The sequence below is a fragment of the Mirounga angustirostris genome, unplaced genomic scaffold (genome assembly GCF_029215605.1).
Source record: "Mirounga angustirostris isolate CCGP_5_RB_7025 unplaced genomic scaffold, mMirAng1.0.hap1 SCAF_5, whole genome shotgun sequence".
NCBI classification, from domain to species: Eukaryota; Metazoa; Chordata; class Mammalia; order Carnivora; family Phocidae; genus Mirounga; species Mirounga angustirostris.
In genome coordinates this window covers 133,600,528-133,619,775 of record NW_026991713.1, presented here as the reverse complement: position 1 = coordinate 133,619,775, position 19,248 = coordinate 133,600,528, and the positions used below count along the sequence as shown (strand labels likewise).

The 19,248-nt window shown below is 40.8% G+C and overlaps 1 protein-coding gene and 1 long non-coding RNA gene across 3 annotated transcripts in view; one reads left to right on the top strand and one right to left on the bottom strand.

Moving 5' to 3' along the window:
* PRKCQ (protein kinase C theta) overlaps window positions 1-7,541 on the bottom strand; it is a 192,529-nt gene extending 184,988 nt beyond the window's left edge. The window contains exon 1 of one of the 2 annotated variants that reach the window (XM_064592092.1): window positions 7,420-7,541. The gene's annotated coding sequence lies outside the window, so the exon portion shown is untranslated. The remainder of the gene's footprint in view (window positions 1-7,419) is intronic. The other variant, XM_064592093.1, reaches the window with a different exon arrangement.
* Window positions 7,542-7,612: 71 nt separating this feature from the next.
* On the top strand, window positions 7,613-11,347 carry LOC123844248 (uncharacterized). Its single transcript, XR_010411718.1, has 2 exons — window positions 7,613-7,794; window positions 9,801-11,347. It is a non-coding gene; the product is annotated as an uncharacterized LOC123844248 (long non-coding RNA).
* Window positions 11,348-19,248: the final 7,901 nt, after the last annotated feature.

Below are 19,248 nucleotides of genomic sequence, written 5' to 3'. Positions count from 1 at the left end.
GTTCGGGGCATTTGGTATTGAAGGTGTCCATCAACTGGTGGAAGAAGATGATCAGTAGAACTTCGGATAGGTAACTTTTGGGTAGTGGTCAGCGAGGAGGTGGTTCTTAAGATGAATGAGGGATGAGGTTGCCATGGGGAGAGATAATTGAGGATCATCAGACTTCCAGGGGACAGAAAGGAGGGGAGGATACTGCAAAGGAGAAGAGAAGGAAGAACAATGGAAGGGAAACATTGCTCCAAGAATGCAGGAGTGCTCAGTGCATGGTCTGCTGCAGAGAAGTCAAGTAATAGAGGAGGAGAATTCAGCAAGGACTGGCAATAGGGAGTGTGAGTGACAGTTTCCTAAGAGTTAGTAGAGGCAAAGCCAGATGTCTGTGGCCAAGACATGGGGAGTGAGGAAACAGAGTGTCAGGCAGAGAGGCCAATTTAAGGAGTTTGGTTGTGAGGAGGGAAGAGAGAAGAAAGTAGCTAGAGGAAGGACAGTCTTTTCCTTCAAAGAAGGAAGGGATTTAAGCATGTTTGATGCAGTGAGAATGGAACCAGTGATGAGGGAGGGAAGGAAAACACAGATGAGGGAGGAGAGAATCAAGAGAATGAGAGGCCCAAGAATGAGGAACAGATGGATCCCAGAGCACCAATGGGATGGAGGAGGAACATTAGCCAGGGGGTGAGGCATTTTTTTTTTTCATTGTAAAAAGGAGGGGAGAATGGGAGAGGAGACCCAGATGAAGTTAGGTTATAGCCCTGTGATCACAAAGTCAGGCTGTTCTCATCAGGAAAACTTCCATTTTTCTCAGTGAAGCAGGAAGTATGGCAACATACTGAGAGTAAGGGGATGGGGTGTCAGAAGAAGGTCTAAATTGGCTGCTGTAGAAAGCAAGCAGAATTGATGGGAGAAAGCTTGAGAGCCTGGCTGAAGATGGAAATCATGTATAGCATCATGAATTTGCATAGTTGCACAATTTTGTCCAGTAAAACTCATCAAGCTCTGTATCCACACTGGGGAAAGTAGATAGTTGGATTCAGCCATAGCCCCAGGGGTCCTAGCTTTAGAAAGGAAAGCATATCATCTCACATGGCACCGTTCATGCTCATCTTCTCCCAGGACCAGGGGAAAGCTCAGGGGGAGGAAAGAGTAGCTGTTTTCATCTTTGTCAACTTCAGGCTGAATGATCCCTGGCCTGTATAATCAATACTATTTCTACCTAACTGATCTAGTCCTTTAAGAAGCTGATGGGATATAGCTCAAAGTTTATATTCTTCCTAACAATGTGGAATATGGTTACAACACCTGCCCCAAGAAGTTATCTCCCACAAACAGCCAACTGATAAACAAACTTGGAGAATACAATCTACATATGCCACAGAGACATAAAAGGAACATTAAATTTGGAGCCAAGAGATCAGGGTTCACTGCTAGTAATTTGTTGTGTGGCCCCGATCAAGTTTTTTAACTTCTACAAGATTCAACGTTTCCCGTTTCCTCTGTAAACCACAAATGACCCGCCTGATGCAAAGGACTTTAGGAGTAAATGATCCCATGTATCCAGGCACTTGGCACAGTGCATGCTCAACAAATATCACTTACCTTTCTATTTTTCCTTCTTTCCTCCAGCCCTGAGTTTATGTGATTCTATGACTTAACAGGAATGGTCTAGAAAACTAAATGCCATAAGTCTATAATTTTCAAATGTTTAGGTAAGAAACAGATTGAATATGCCCTAAATTCCATGACATAAAACTGCATGAAATAATTACTCTTGCTACACAAAATGGGACATAGTATTTTCTGTTCTATTTCATTTTTATTTATTTATTATTTTTTTAAAGATTTTATTTATTTATTCATAAGAGACAGAGAGAGAGAGAGAGGCAGAGGGAGAAGCTGAGCAGGGAGCCCAATGCGGGACTCGATGCCAGGACCCTGGGATCATGACCTGAGCCGAAGGCAGACGCTTAATCATCTGAGCCACCCAGGCACCCATATTCTATTTCATTTTTAAAGATATGTTCATCATAAACCAATAAATTAATTTCATAATCTAATAATGGATCATGTCTTGCAGTTTAAAAAACACGGTGTAAGAGGCTCATTTTTCTATCACTGAAATCAGTACATAAATGGACCACAGAATGGAAAATGCAAAACACACAACTAAATGAACTTCTCCCAAAACTGCAAGAAAGACATTTCAGCTTATGTTCATAAAAGACTTGGCTTCTTGCTCACCCGGGCTGTGAAGAGTCATCTTATCTGATGATAAACTCATAGCACTTGGTTTGCTCTGGAAACACCAGTGTCCTGACAGCACTCTACTTACTAGGCACTCATTTTAGTCCTCATTCAGGGTGAATGGCTCAGGGGGCTGGAGATGAGCAAGAGGATAAGAGAGCCAAGGGTAGTTAAGGGTCTGCTTTTTGTACTTTTACCTAAAGAGTGGTAGTGAATGCCACAGACACACTTAGGGGGAAGCCTCCTGGCTTACCCTGCTCTCTTGCACTCACCTGCTGTGCTCAAACCAGACTGTATTCCTTTCCTTTGCTAAGCTGTCATGCTCACATGCTGTCAGGCCATTCTGCAAATGCCATTCCCAACTTCTGGAACATTCTCACCTGCCTCACTGCCACCTCCCGGAGCCATCACTTTTCCTGAGATATCTTCTCAGACACCCTAAATCTAGGTACTCCCATGTACATCCCCAGGACAGCACGTCCACATTCACTCTGCACTGATTTACTGAGGGCCTACTACGTGCCAGGTCCTGCTATAGCACCTGGGGATACAGCTATGGATGAAACACTAGCCCCATTCTAGAGGAGGAAATAGACAAGAAATAAACAAATATGTAATATAGTTGCCCACCATAATATTATAAACTGACATATGGCAATATAAATACATGATGAAATTATCACACTTCATTGTAATTTCCTCATGACTTGTGTGCATTTCCCCTATGGATTATACGTACAGTGTGTGGCTCTGAGCCTCATAACAAAAGCCTGATGAATTAAAGTATAGCCCTCAACCTTTTGGCTCTCTCCATTGTCCTGAGAATTTGTCTTGTTTTGATCGCATATAGGAGATAATTTAACTTTTAATCTGCAAAGGGTCTGTTCCACATATATAGAGTTATTAGCACTAACACCATGCTTACTTGATTCTCGACAACGACTTATTTCTAAATCACAAGGTCCTTCATGTAGGTGGCGGCAACCCTACTTAGAGGGACCTTTTATCTTTCAGGAGCCCTCCTGCCTATGGGTTCCCTAGTCCTTCAGGGGATGCTTGAATAGTAGTTCCTCCAGTGATTCTGCACTAGAGAAAAGTATTACAAGCACAGGAGAGGGAGGGAAAACCAATAAATTCAGGAGTAGCATCAGCCCATAGACCCCTGAATCTAGCATCAAGCAATTTTGCACAAAGTTCATTGGTTACCACCTCACAACACATTAGGATGACCACTATCAAAACAAACAAACAAAAATCAGAAAATACCAAGTGTGGGTGAGGCTGTGGAGAACCCGAAACCTTTGTGCACTGTCAGTGGGGATGTGAAATGGTGCAGCCACTGTGGAAAACAGTATGATGTTTCCTCAAGAAATTAAACATAGAATTACCATTTAATCCAGTCAAAAGATTTTAAAGCAGAGACTTAAAGAGCTATTATACACCCTTGTTCAAAGCATTTTTATATGTAAACCAAAATGTGGAAGCAACCCATGTCCATGAACAGATGAATGGATAAACAAAACAGGATATATACACACAATGGAATATTATTCAGCCCTTAGAAGGAAGGAAATTCTGACACATGCTACAACAGAGATGAATCTGAAGGACATGAAGGTAAGTGAAATAAGCAAGACACAAAAAGACAAACACTCTATGATTCATTTCTATGAGGGGCCTAGAGTAGTCAAATTCATAGAGACAAAAAGTAGAAGGGAGGGTTCCAGGGGCTTGAAGGAGGGAGAACAGGGAGTGTTAATGGGGACAGAGTTTCAGTTTTGCAGGATGAAAGAGCTCTGTGGACAGATGGAGGTGATGGTTGCACAATAGTATGAATGTAATTAATGCCACTGAACTGTACATTTCAAAATGATTAAGATGGTGAATTTTATGGTATGTGTACAATTCTACCACAATTAAAAAAAAAAAAAGAAGAACTTGAACTGGTAGGTTGTCCAGCTCTGTGTCAGAATCAGACAAACCTGACTCTAGCACATACCAGCTCTAAGAGCCAGGTGAGTGACACAACTTCCTTGAGCCTCAGTTTCTTCACCCATAAAATGAAAATGGTGATGACAATATCTAATTTATAAAAGCTTTGCAAAGATTAAATGAGATAGTAATGTTTGTCAAATACAAAATTCTGAGTTTCATATCTGGTACATATAAGTACTAATGCATCAATAAAACCATGCTCTATTGCTTTTGTTGGCTCTGATCATTATCATTAATCATCATTATTACTAGCTTAACTCAAAAATTAACATCAACCTGTAGAAGTATGTCCCGCCAAAGTGAGGACCTTACAAATCTGCTAATTTAATCCCAGAGCAGAAATCTATGATTCTAGGCTGGGGTAAACTATTCCTTAATTTTTGAAGTCTTTGATTCTCACTTTGCCCCAAGGATATTTTTAGACGACAGAGCAATGTGAATTTGTGTATAAATGCTTGGTGTGTTAAGATAATGAAGATATTTCCCTTACTGCAAGAAAAAACCTTCTGATTCACCTTTCTGCCTCAATGTTTTTCTGAGTTTCTCATGATTTCTTCTGTAACAAGCAGAATAGGTGTGAAAAGGCAAAATGAGATGCATTGCTGTTTGAAAATGAAACATTTGAAATTTTAATATGGACAGAAACAGAAAGAAGTTAAATGTTATGTATGTCACCATAGACTACTTTCTCTACTTTCAATGACAAATTTGATTTGGAGCAACAAAATTATATAAATATAGCATCACATGGTACATCTGTGTTCTCTGGGATTTTTCATCATATAACAATTTCTTCATTTTAAACAACTTAGGAAAATTACTTCAAAAAAAGAAAAGGCTGAACCCTATGAAAAGAAAATCACCTGAGATGAAATATACCCTTATTAACAGTCACATGCAATATTCTCAGGGGCAAACAACATAATCGGTAAATCTAAAACATGAAATGCATTAAAAACAGGATGAACTAATTCTCATTCCTATTTTAAAGGAAGGCAAATGTGCTATCATTAAATCCTGCATTATGAGGGGATTTGAGGACTTTACTCCTGGATGCCAGTTACAGAGTTGCACTGTAAGCCCACACTCAAAAAATCCTGGACCCAGTCCACAGAGAATTTTAGATAACACATCAAGTTCATTATACAGAAGAATCGTGTGTTTCCCACAGAAGAAAGGGGATATATTACAACGGAATGAGGGACCTTTATAGAAATGACAAAAGACAAATGCGCTATTCAAGGGAACCTCCAGTACCTGTTCTGAACAAGTGAAACTGAGGATTAGTGTTGAAAGGGATCTTTGAGATGATAAGAAGGACCAAGAGAAATGGCAACAGCAAAAGAAATTGCAGTTCCAGTAGCTGACCCATGTACATTCAAAGCAGACTCGATAAGAGAGTTTCTGTCCTTGGAAGGTGGGCCCGGGAGGAGATCTGACAAAGAAGCTTGCCCAAGCACCACTTGGCATTCTGAGCCACCATAGCACAAGACGGTGGCGGAAGTGAACATGACAAAGTGGAGGGTGGTGATAAGAGTCTTCCCTGGAACTTTACGTTTTAAAAGTTTACAAGAAAATCACAGGAGGTTGAAAACAAAGGCTGGAGATGCTGAACAGGTGACTCTTGAAATCAGAGATAAATGTTTAAGAGACAGAAGAAAAAAAAACCCAAATCAAACAAAACAACTTAATTTAGTCTTAATCACTAACTGGGAGGAGTTTCACAGCTGAGGCTTTGAAGGTTTGAGGTCTTCCTATGCCCAGGGTTTAAATATACATACGTTCAATCAGCAGAAGAAGGGGACTAACAAGATCAATCTGTGGCAGACACCTGCCTCAAACAATGGCACTGATCTCAGAGGCATTTTAAACAGCTGTGCATAAACTTCAAAAGTAATTTGCAACCAAATTAGTAAACGTCACCCTCTTTCCCACTAGACACAGCATTTTTTAAAGAGATTAAGCATCCGCAATAAGCCTGCCATTTTACAAGTTACCCAAGACAAGTTAGGAAACAAATGAAGATGGTGATTCTCAAGGTTGGGGTGTGGGGTGGACCCAGGAGCTGAGGAGCAGGGATCCTGTGCCAAACAGCCCTGCCAGAGAAGGGGCCGTGGTGGTGACGGCTTCTACAGAGGTGCAAGGGGAGCATGGAGAGAACCAGGGCAGCTGCGGCCAGACTCGTGCTGGGGTGGGCACCTGGCGCTGGCAGGACCACACCCTCCCGGGGCGCTGCACCCTCACCATGGAAGGCCGGGGGAGAGCAGCGAGTTCTCGATTCTCCCTCCACGTTACCACCCCGGCCTCATCAGCTTGTGCCATGACTGCACCACCTTTTCTTAGCGCCACTTTGAGCAGGACAACCCCAAAGGTCAACGCAGCTCCATGGCACGGTCCTGGCAGAAAGAATCAGTCTCCAGTGGGGCCAGCCTTTGGGCTTCTCTTCATTCATGACTACAGGGAGTGCCCCAGCCTTTGGCGTCAACAGTCCCTTTCACACTGATAACTGGGGCTCTTAAAAATTCGATGAAATACAGATATTTAACTCTACTTTCTTAACATGTGGCCCTGAATGCTGATACACAAACAGGCTCACTTGAGGTTACAGGACTGAGCACCAGACTTTTTTTTTTTTTTTTTTTTTTCTGTATCTATCACAGAGCCGCCTCACCCTACCCCAGGCCCTTGAAAAGAAACTTGAGTTTGTCTAGAAGTGAGTCTTGGCAGCCTTGTCTGCTGCTCTTGCAAACGCCAAGAAAACAAGTTATTCTCTCCTGTGGACAGGTCACCATCTGCATCAACCACCTCTCCTTCAAATGTTTGCCAAGGATATAAAACTTTCCACCTTCTTCCCTCCCTCCCACCCCAATCAGTTCAGGTAAGAGGGGGAAAAAGCGAGAAGGAAGAGAAGGCGCCCCCAGCCCCAGCCCCAGCCCCGGTGGCGTCCACACGGCCAGGGGCCGTAGCATCTCGCGCCACCCGCACGCAAGAAACCACGGGAAGCGAGTGGCCAAAGTTCGCTGCGCTCTAGTCCCTCTGCGGCTTGGCAGTCAGCCCGCGCCCCCCGCCCCGGAACGTCTCAAAGCGGTAGCCGGACGGGCCTCCCCCCGCCTCGCCGGGCCGCGCTCCCGGCCCCGCGCAGACCCCCCTGCCCTCCCCCGGCCGGCGACGCGGCGCCCAGGCACCTACCTTCAGGCGGGGCGGCCGGGGTCCCAGCGCGCTGCTGCTCGGCGGCCGCGCGGGCACTTGCGGGGCCCGGCGCCGGCCAGGGGGCGCTCGTCACCCCGCCGTCCGAGCGCCCGAGCGGGCTCCGCGGACGCCCGCCCAGGAGCCCGCGCCCCGCGCCGCGTCCCCTCCCACTGCGGCCGCGCTCCTCCCCGGCGCTGCTCGCCCGGCTGCCGCTCGGCCCCGGGGAGGACCCGCCGCGCGCCCCCGCCGCCGGGAGGCGGAAGGTCGCCGGAAGGGGCGCCGAGCACCAGTCGCGGGCCGAGCGCGGGGATTCTGCGCCTCACCAAACTGAAAATCGAAAACGATCCTTCCAAAGCGAAGGATCAAGGGCATTCGGTAAAAAGAACTTCGTCGGTTTGGTCTTGTTTTTACGCTAGAAAGGGCTCATCAACATTGTTCTGAAGTTTTCTTTTAAAGTGACCTACGCGAGGAGGTTTGGGTGGATCATCTTTTCTAGGTTGAGCCCTACCTACGATTTTATTTTTTTTCCGTTTTTGCACACTGTGGGTCTTATGTATAATTTCCAAAGTTGCATTGCTTTAAATTTGACAGCCCTTGAAACTGCAACGTAATGTCCTCAGAGTGCATTTGTCATTTGAAGACTTGTACACCTTGTTGGTGATGCTAATGGTAATCATGATGAGGATAATTGGTAATCATGATGAGGATAATCGGGGTGGTTTTTCCTATACTCCATAGAGTTAATTTTTCATTCAGGTTAGAAAACTGTATGTCTGGTTACCGATATTATTACAGAGCTATTCTCTCAATGATGACACACCATGATTAAAATGTACTTGGTTCAGTACATTTGCGACTATCATGTGCTAAGACCAGATAAGTCTGCGAAATAATTTCTTTTTTGAGAGAGAAAGATTTAAAAGGTATAAAAGAGCAAAACCTTGGCTTAGTAGGCTTTTCTGATCATGAATATATAGAGTGTCCGCTGAAAAGGACCTCTTACTACAGCTAATTCCAAACTTTCAATCTACAGATGAAAAATGTAGACCCAGAGGGTTTTGGTGACTTGAGCAATTTACACTGCTACTTTGTGGCAAGCTGTGCTGGGAAACCAGATATGGTGACTCTTACCCCTAAGCTATATGAATTTTGCAAAACAAACACATACACCTTTTAAGGATAAACATGTAATCCCTGAAAACTAGCCCCTCTCCTACACTTGTTAACATCTAACAGCACTGAATTGACCCTCAGGCACAATCAACCAGCACAAAGGCTGCCACCTCTTGGAAATTCTAGCCAGGAGGTATGAGGATGGATGGAACCTCAGATGTGCTGCTCACCATGGCATCATGAGAGCCTGGCACATAGTAGGCACTTGCTGTATACTTGCTATCAAAATTTGGTGGCAAAAGGTAGGTATGGCTGGGAACAAGGTGGCAGAGCTGGGGCAGAATTAGCCCCACTGAGAAGTCCAGCTTCTCTTTCCAGACTGCAAAAGAGAAACCTCCTAGTTCAAAATGCCTTCCCCTTGGTTCTTCTCCAGCCGTCCTTAAATGGAGCCTATTACATCAAGAAGAGATGGCCAACTGCCAATGCTGCAATGCCCAAAAGATAGTGAACCCACCAGTCCCCCTGCTGGGGTTTTCATTGACCATTCGAGAAACAGGTTACGGACCTATAGAAGTTCAAGGGGAATCCATATGTCCTTTTAATGTAGTCTATAGTCAGTGGCTTTAAAGAAGTTCCAAATAATGATGATCATGTCCTGAGAATGTGTATACCAAGCAATGTGATGAATAAAGTACCGGAACCAGGATTCAAGCTCAGGCCCATGTGAAGCAGCCCCCTGAAGCACCGTTGAATATTGTCTCCATTCTGCAGCCAATTCCTCTGTTTTCTGCTGGGCTTTCCTTTGGACAACTGGCCTCTGGGGCCCCATGCCACTCTACTATTCTGTAACCACGTAGTCTTACAACTGGAACCCCATTAATCTAAAGACTGAATCTTTTATATCTAGGAAGAGGTTTTTGCTTTCTGTGGGTGTTTGTTTATTTGTCTTGAATCCCACCTAAAAGAAAAAAAATCCAGATCTGTTCTTGTTACATGCTAGATGTCAGGGATAGTGGTAGATCTTTTTGATCCCAGCGTCTTGTGTGGCTAGCCTCCTCCTTCCCCAGGCTACAAGGTATTTCTGTTTTATATCAGACATTATCTCATTGTTTTATAAACACAGCTGCTGCTCAGAAGTTCTCCACACCTTTGTTTCCTGGAAGAGGAAATGGCCTTTCCTGGAGGGGGACTACATGTGGGTGGGGAGGTTCCACTCATTACCTGAAACACACTCAAACTTTCGGTTGTGTACTTCTTTTCCCCCTCAGATTCTGCCCTAAAGTTTCCTGGAATGATGCTGAATGCACACTGTGGTACAGCCGCTTCAGTCCCCCTTAGCCGGAACAGGCATGATTCCTGCTTTGGATCCAGAGCTAAGAAATAAACGACTTCAAGAATCTTATCTCTGGAGAGATCACAGTCCATCTTCCTTCAACTGGGAATTTGCAAAAGGGAGCCTGAGACATCACCTTGCTTTTATTTTGGACCTAGTTGGCGATTATCCTCTGTCTCCAGAAGAGACCACATCTTGCATCTGTGAGGTTCACCTTCCATAAAGGATTTAGGAAAGAAATTAAAGAGACGATGTTCTTATTATGAGCCTCAAATTGGAGGAAGATGGTATTTGGGGAGAAGAAGGACATGACAAACAGTTTGAACAAAGGATTATTTAACAAGGACACTTCTGTCTCTACAGTAAGTCACCACTCAGAGGGAAACCAATTTGGACAATTTCATGAGAAGTTGGCTACCCAGCTGTCAGTCTCCCAAAGGCCTCGCAGAGATTGTTTTTAGTCAGTCTGGATCCTCAGAAGAATTGGTATGGAATTAGAAGACAATGATCTGCCCTAACCAAAGACCTGAGAAACATGTGGAGTCTAGTGTAAATTTATTCACAAAATGTCAAAATTATTCTAGGAGCTATAGATGAAAGTGACAGAGGCGCAGAAGAAAAACAGGTATTTTAAATTCACAGCTTGGACAAGGGAAAGGGAGATTTTTTTTTTTCCTATTCAATCTAATTTTATGCATTCAAATGGGGAAAAGGATAATTAGAAGTTAGAAATTTTTGTTGCAAGAAGAGAGCTCTAAACACTGAAGCCAAAACCGGCCCTCCCCTTAGGGAGTAAATAAACCTTGATTTCTATTGGTAATGAGTGATACCATCTCTTCCAAACCATGAGGGGAAATGGTGAATCCTGATTCTATCCTGAGGTAAAAAAGTAACAGTATTCATAATGTGATGTTTTTGAAAGTTCCATTGTTGTTATGTATGCTTAGTAATGTTAAGCTAGTTTTAAAATCTCAGACAAGGTATGGGAGGTAGGTATTATATCTTCATTTAAGAAAAGGGTGATGAGTAACCTCATAGTGGCTAATATTTATTGTGCATTTATGTCATGTGCCAGGGCATGATGTGGAACACTTTATTTTATTTGATTGTTACAATGAATCCCATGAGACGGGGAATATCCTCTTCATTTTACAGATGTGACAGCTGAGCCTTAGAGATCAAACAGATGACTTGCCAGTCTCACTGAGCCAGTAAGTAATGGGGTATGGCTTGACTCCTAGTCAGTTGAGCCCCAAATTCATGACTTTTGCCATTATATACACAGAAACAAGACAAGATCTGAAATTATAGCCTGGCTCTTGAAACAGTAAAGGAATTGTGTATGGTTACAGATGTCCTAATTAACATGGTATTCTGAAAAGAATTAACAGATGTATATATGGCCAATGTATAAATTACAATGTATCAAAATGCTCTCTTAACAAGGCAGCCATAGAAAATAAAGCAGAATTCAATCTTTAATGATGTAGAACGTTTAGAGGTCATTTTTTTTCTTGAACATCAACTATTATTACATTACAGAAGAATGAAATTGAGCATGATAGTGTCTCCTCTCCACCCCCATCCCATTTTTTTAAAAGATAGAGGAGTTATAAAAACACTGTATTGCTGTCTTCTCTTAGTTGTGGCTTCTGAAATCCTATAGCACTGATTTTTTTTTAAGTCATCACTGACAACAAAGAGACTCTAATTGTAACATAGATATCTGAATCAGATAGCAAATTGTAACATTTTCAAGGTTGTTATAGCAGAGATACAAGTTAACACAATAAACTTCTGGTGTGTTTGTGAGGTCTAAGGGTAGAAATCAGGGAGAAAGGAAAGGTCCAGTATTTCTAAGGACCCCCAGATGCAGTTCTGGATTTGGTGAGTCCAAGGATATCAGCATAATGAGTATGGCCCAAATGCATATAAAATTCTGTCTGAAACTAAAGAGGTATTGATTAGATAGAGTCATCTATACAGACCCCTTTCTGTAATTCTCTTCCACTGAAAAGCAAAAGCAACCTGAAAGTCCAAAAGACTGAACATTTGATGAGAAATTCTCCCCAGGGAGGACTAATAAATCTGAGGACTAATCTGTAAATCCCAGGGGAAGAAATCAAGATGAAACCTGTCATATTTATGAATTTGATTATTACAATTCTACAATTTGACATAATGCAGTTGCCTAGGATTTTAAAATCTATTAGTGAAGGCACATTACTTTAGAGTAAACCACTTTATTCTCTCAATCCCCTTTTTTAAAAAAAAGCAAACACCACATCTACCCCTCACTACTCTCTTCTTCATCCATACCCTCAAACACACCATTTATGGTTTTATTTTGACCACACACACACACACACACACACGGAATTTATGTTGGACTACGTGGGATAGTCTGTCAGGTTTCTTCCAGCTTTAAAATTCTGAAAATAAATGCCAATTAAAAGCAAGTTCTGATTGTCAGTGATGGGGAATGTAATATAATTTGCTTCTAGTACTCATTGCTATTTAAATATATTCACTGGAGGGGTGCCTGGGTGGCTCAGTAGGTTGGGCGTCTGCCTTCAGCTCAGGTCATGATCCCAAGGTCCTGAGATCGAGTCCCACATTGGGCTCCTTGCTCGGTGGGGAGCCTGCTTCCCCTTCTCCCTTTGCCCCTACCCCCTGCTTGTGCTCTCTCTTACACTCTCTCTCAAATAAATATATAAAAAATCTTAAAAAAATAAAAAATAAATATATTCACTGGAATAAAAAAATCAAATACTGTCAAGGAGTCATACACTGATAGCACAGGAAACACAGAAAATCTTTACCTTCTTCTTTGTGTACAGCTTTCCTCCCTACACCAGAGTCTCAACCATTCACTTTAAAGTACAAATTTTGTGGAACAAAAATATAAGTAATTTTTTTTCTCACTAGTCAGAACAGTGGCCTAATGAGGCTAAATTGACCATATTTCACTGTTGTGTGAGTCAGTTACATGTGTTCTGTTGCATTGTCACACTTCATCCCACAACCCAACTATCTTACCCATGAAATGTTTGTTTTTAACCCCAAATGGCAACCTTCGAGACTGATTATTTTTTTAAACTTATATTGGCTCATAAGTTGTAAGTAGATCCAAGCTGACATTTTCTTCTTCTTTTTCTTTTTTTCTTCTTGTTACTCGACAGAGTCAGCAAACAAAAGAAGTAAAGCACTGCATTTGGGATTCAACTTATCTTTTGGAGAGTAGATGGTTTGTCTCAGTTTTGCACATTAAACACACACACTCACATACACACTCAATTGCCCAGTACTTGGATAAATGTATTCTGATGATTAAAGAAAAACCTGTGATCTCTAAGTAATCATATCAATAGCTTTTATTTTATTTGTAGATTTATACAACATTTAAAATGATGAAAAACTAATGTTTTCACACCTCCTATTTGAACTTGATGGAGATATGCTCAAGAACCAAAGCTAAATGTATAGAATCACTATGTTGTGCACCCCAAATTGATGTGGCGTTCATTGTATGTCGACTATATTCCAATAATAAATTTAAAAAAAATCAAAGACACATAGTATCTCAGATTAGAAGATACGCTTATTTTTCTAAATAGACCACAAGTATCATACATTATTTCAAAAATTCTGTCCTGTTTGTTTTAAAATTAGTAAAAGGGGAGATAGTCATATTCATCCTGCAGATTTCATAGGGAGAATTGAGTAGACAAGACCTCTAAAGTACTTTGATCCCTAGAAAACCTTAAGAAGAGAATGCTGTACTTTGAATGATCAACTACCATTTGTAGAGCATTTGTACCATGGTATTTTACATAAACATCTTGTTAAACCATGATAACAATCCCATAATAAGGGTGTTGTTATTCACACTTTACAGATGAGAACACTGAAGTTCAGAGAGGATAAGTAACTTACCCATTATCACACAGCAAGAGTGTCAGAGCCAGAATCAGAACCCAGGTGGGCTCATTTGGACCCACTAAACTGTGTCTGGAGAATTCTGGCCATCATCTACAAAGGCTAAAAATGGGAGTCATATTCCACAAGCAGATTTTGAAAAATACCATTTATTATTTTTCCTATGATAAAAGTTACACAGTTACTTGTATGCACACACACATACACACACACATCTAGAAATTAGAGAAAGGTAAACACAGAAACAAGATTGCTCAAAATTCCCCAATCCAAGGCAACGAACATTGTATTTTTCCTTACCATCTTTTAACTATATGTAATTTGGGGAATTATTTTATTTTAAAAATAAATTTTACTTGTTGCCTGATTGTAAAGTAATGAATATTCATCATAGAAAATTTGAAAAATATAAACATGTGTATAAAAGAAACTTTAATTCCCTCAAAAGCTCAAAATATAAAGATAACTATTACTTCTTTGGTCTTCTATTCTCGTCATGGCTGAGAGCAGAAGTCTTGAGACACAAGCTAAAACTACCTACATCATATGTGTCATTTACAGCCCATGAAATCTTTTTAATTGTTTGACTTTTACTTGATTCATTGATGTTTTATTTGTCAAGGAATTACAAATACGATTTTTAGGCAGATGATTGCAATGCTTTGGTTACTCCAAATAAGACTAGCTACTTTGCTTTTTACTAAATAACACAAATTATCCTCCCCTACACAAAATACCTTCACGAATGAACAATGCCACTCTTTAAACCAGCCCTTATAACTTTACAGAATGGCTTATTTTTTTTCTTCAAATGTAACTTGCTTTAAGCAGTGTCCTCTTCACAGTGAAAGAAAACAACCAGCTCCCTGTTTACTAGTTGGATCATGCACTTTTAGCTAGAGGAAAAAGCTTTTGGTCAGGCAAAAGCAACTGAATCTGACTGCCAGATTAAATAAATAAGTTTAGGTGTTACATAAATCTGGGAGGGCTGCAGAAATGTGGATTAATTTTAATCACACTAAGAAAGTTTGTCTCCAGGCAAAAGACAAGAAAGCTGTTGCTTGAGGACTTTCATGTCTTGTGACTTGACCTGCCAAGGGAACTTAAAAAGACTTAAAAACTTAAGACCTTAAAAAGGCTTCTGGGTGAAACACAGCAAGGTGCAGAAAATTCTAGCTGCTAAATGTTATTACCCAGCTTCTACTTTTCCTAAGAACCTCACTAAAGAAACCAAACAAGAAATCAACTGGAAGTGTTTAGATGTAGGTTCTTGAGGTTATTGTGGTCTTTTGCATGTTCCATAGAGTGTCAAAGAACTTAAAAGAATTAAAAAACAAACTATTGTACATGTATTTGTTTTTCCAAACCTCTCTATATTTACTTACTTACTTTTTGTAGATTTACACCCTCTTTTCCTTATGATTTCATTTGGACAGAATGGAGACTGCTTCCGTGGTTCTAAACTTAAATTCTTCCTTTTTTTTCTTAGCTAAAAAAGAAAATTCCAAAAATTCCACCATCTATTTTGTGACTCCCTGGACATAGTGAGTCCATTATGTACATTATGGAGAGGTTGTGGAGAAAGTGGAATCCTCATGCAAATTAGCACCACTTTGGGAAACTGCTTGGCAGTATCTACTGAAGCTGAGTATATGCATATCCCATGATCCAGGCATTCTAGGAACACACAACCCACAGAAATGTATACACATATGCACTAAAAGATAGGTACAACATTTTCATTTCAGCACTATTTATAATCACCTCATGCTGGAAATGGCTCAAACATCCATCCACGGTAAAATGAATAATTAAACTGTGATATGTCAATCAATGGGCACAATGCAGTGATGAAAATTAACACACTAGGGTTACGGCATGAACAAATCTTATAATCATAACATTGAGTGAAAGAAGCCTGGTCTAAAAGATACTGTTTGATTTCATCTACATAAAGTTCAAAAATGGGTAATATATATTTATGCTATTAGAAGTCAGGATAGTAGTTATTACATTTGGGGACGTGGGTGGTGTAGTGTCTGGGAAGGGGTTAGGATGGTTTATGCTGTGTTGGTGATATTTTGATCACTTGATGTAAGAAGTGGTTTACATAGATATGTTCACTTTGTAAAAATCCATCTGGCTGCATTTTTGTGGCTTCTGTACTTTCCTGGCTGTATCAACCCCAATAAAAAGGTTATTTGAAAGAGACTAGAAAAAGCAAGTGTTGGCAAGGATGTAGAGAAAGGGAAAGAACCCTCATGTACTGTTGGTGGAATGTAAATTCCCATAGGGGTGCAGCCCCTATGGGAAACAGAATGGCGGTTTCTCTAACAATTATATAAAGAACAACCATATGATTCAGCAATTTAATATCTGGGTATTTATCCAAAGAAAACAAAAACACTATTTCAAAAAGGTATCTGCACCCCATGTTCACTGCAGCATTATTTATAATAGCCGAGATATGGATGCAACCTAAGTGTCCATCAGTGGATGAATGGATAAAGAAAATGTCATATATATAAATGGAATATTATTTAGCCATTAAAAAAAAGAATGAAATCTTGCCACTTGCAACAACATGGATGGACCTCAAGGGCATTATGCTTAGTGAAATAAGTCAGATAGAAAGACAAATTACATTACCATATGATCTCTCTTGTACACAGAATCTAAAACAAATAAAAGAAAGACTAAGCTCATAGATACAGAGAACAGATCTGTGGTTACCAGAGGTGGGAGATGGGTGTAGGAGAAGTGGGGGGACTGTTTTTTGTTTGTTTGTTTTGGTTTAAATAGATTGAATTTTTTTTAAAAGGTTATTTGAAAATGGAATGCAATATTATCATATTCATAAAGCCCTTTCTATATAGGCAGAAACAGGGTTCATGGTGTCCCAGATAATGGAGAGCTGATTAATTCAGTGAGTGCGACAGTGAGTGCAGATGTATTAATTCTCTCCCTCTCTCTGCCTCTTTGTGATTCTCTCTTTCTCTTTCTTTCTCTCTCTGTCTCCCTGCTTCTGTCTCTCTATTTCTTGCTGTTTCTCTGTTTCTGTCTCTATTTCTCTATCTTCCTCTCTCTTTGTGCCTTTTAGGAAGCCAACAAATTAAGTTTAATGACAGTATGACCCCAAATCATTAATACTTACTGAGTTCTTTTTTTCTTGCTTAATGAGTGAAGGAGTTAGACAAGATGGTGTTTCTAGTCCTTTTGGACCCCCCTTGCTTTAATTTTAGGCTCCTCCTCTTCCCCACCTCTTGTTTTCACAGTGATCTCTCTCTTTCTCTCTCTGAAATCCTATGACACATCCTGCTGAGTGGCATCCCATTGACAACCCCTCTGTATGGGTTTATGCTGCGTCCCTGGATCCCTCCCACCACGCCTTGTACAGAGCAGGTGATACAAAATATTTGTTCTATTAAAGGCAAAAACCCAGTAAAGAAAAGTTTAATTTCCTCATTATAATCAGTGGGTAAATGCCTCAAAAATTTAAAAAAAGACAAAATATTTTTCAACTTGGGTGAGAGGCAGTTCATGCCAATTTCTAAATGTGATCCAATCAAGAATACAAAGTATAAATGGGAGTAATTATGACCACTTAACATGAAGCTAGCATGTTTGTGAGATTAAAGTATCATGAAGTAACTGCCATAAAATATAAACAAGGGCAATAAAGAATCATCTGGAAAAGTTTTACTTGAATTAATGAGAGATAAGCTTACATGATAGAAAATAGGATTGATAAAGAATATTAAGAAGGAAGGTTGGCTGATAAGAATCTGTCTGCTTAACAATGAATCATGGAGGGCGCCTGGGTGGCTCAGTTGGTTAAGCGACTGCCTTCGGCTCAGGTCATGATCCCGGGGTCCTGGGATCGAGTCCCGCATCGGGCTCCCTGCTCTGCGGGGAGCCTGCTTCTCCCTCTCCCACTCCCCCTGCTTGTGTTCCCTCTCTCGCTGTGTCTCTCTCTGTCAAATAAATAAATAAAAAATCTTAAAAAAAAAAAAAACCAAAACAATGAATCATGGAACACTACATCAAAAACTAATGATGTACTGTATGGTGATTAGCATAACATAATAAAATAAAAAAGAAAAGGAAAGAATTTGTCTGCTTGTCTTCTGAATTGTTCAATTGTACTTCATTGTACTTCTTAAGGAGCTAAAAATATTTATTTCCAAAGAAAAGTTGCTATACTGCAGAAAGACAAACCTCTATTAGCTTGGTATAAATTACCTTTTGAAAACACCCACTTTCCTTTGTTATTGTTTTTCAAATATTTCTTTGCTCATGAAGAAGCAATCTGATCTGTGGTTATCATTCCCAAGTGATTGGAATGATACTGGTGACTCGTGAAGCAGACCCTCCTTTACAGATAGTGTGCATTTTCTCATCCGGCATGGATTATGTGGGCAAAATTGTTTCTAAAACTGCCATATCCAGGGTCAGGCACTGAAACAGGAATCTTTCAAGGAGCAGCCACCCTGAGGGGCCAGCTGGGCAGAGGAAAGAGGGGCATCATAGGAGCAAGGGAGCTGGATGGAGGAAGGTCCTTGCAGTCTAGGCTGAAAGGGACTGCGGGCTCTGGCCAACCCACTCCCTTCACTTCCCCATCACAAAACCCCGTGAGCAATATGGTGTCTGGTACAGAGCTAGGTGTCTGTTCATAACCTGGACCTGCAGGTACCTCTGGTGTTGCTGAGGAACTTGGAGAAATAGAGGGAATTTTCAAGCTATGCTTTCAGAAAAGCGTAAATGTGAACTTGGTTTCTGACTCTCAGCCTTAAAGAAGCACCATCACTTGGGCGCCTGGGTGGCTCAGTCGTTAAGCATCTGCCTTCGGCTCAGGTCATGATCCTAGGGTCCTGGGATCGAGTCCCACATCGGGCTCCCTCCTCGGCGGGAAGCCTGCTTCTCCATCTCCCACTCCCCCTGCTTGTGTTCCTGCTCTCCCTACCTCTGTCTCTGTCAAATAAATAAATAAAATCTTAAAAAAAAAAAAAGAAGCACCATCACCTATTTCTCTACCTTCAACAGCAGCTAAATCTTGATTATAAAAGGCTCCCCATGACATTTAAAGTTCTTGCTTGCAAAGTAGGTGCTCAATACATTTTACAGCACTTCTTTGCTTCCATTTATCTACCTCACAGGTAAGAACTAGTTTGTTTGTTTGTTTGTTTTTTACGTCTTTTAAGACTTTATATTCTGAAAAATGTATTTCATAGGATCTTTGCTGTGTTAATGCAAATATGCACAAAGTAGGCATGCATTTTTGTTTTCCAGAAGATGCATTATGAACATTTTCAGGAAGCTGGTGTGATTTATTCAACTTTTAATCTTAAATACAATCACAAAATTATATCCATCAGGAGGCATTACAACCTTTTGTACGAGAAGCCACTTTATTTATACAATGTTACTAGGACAAGGAAGATTCA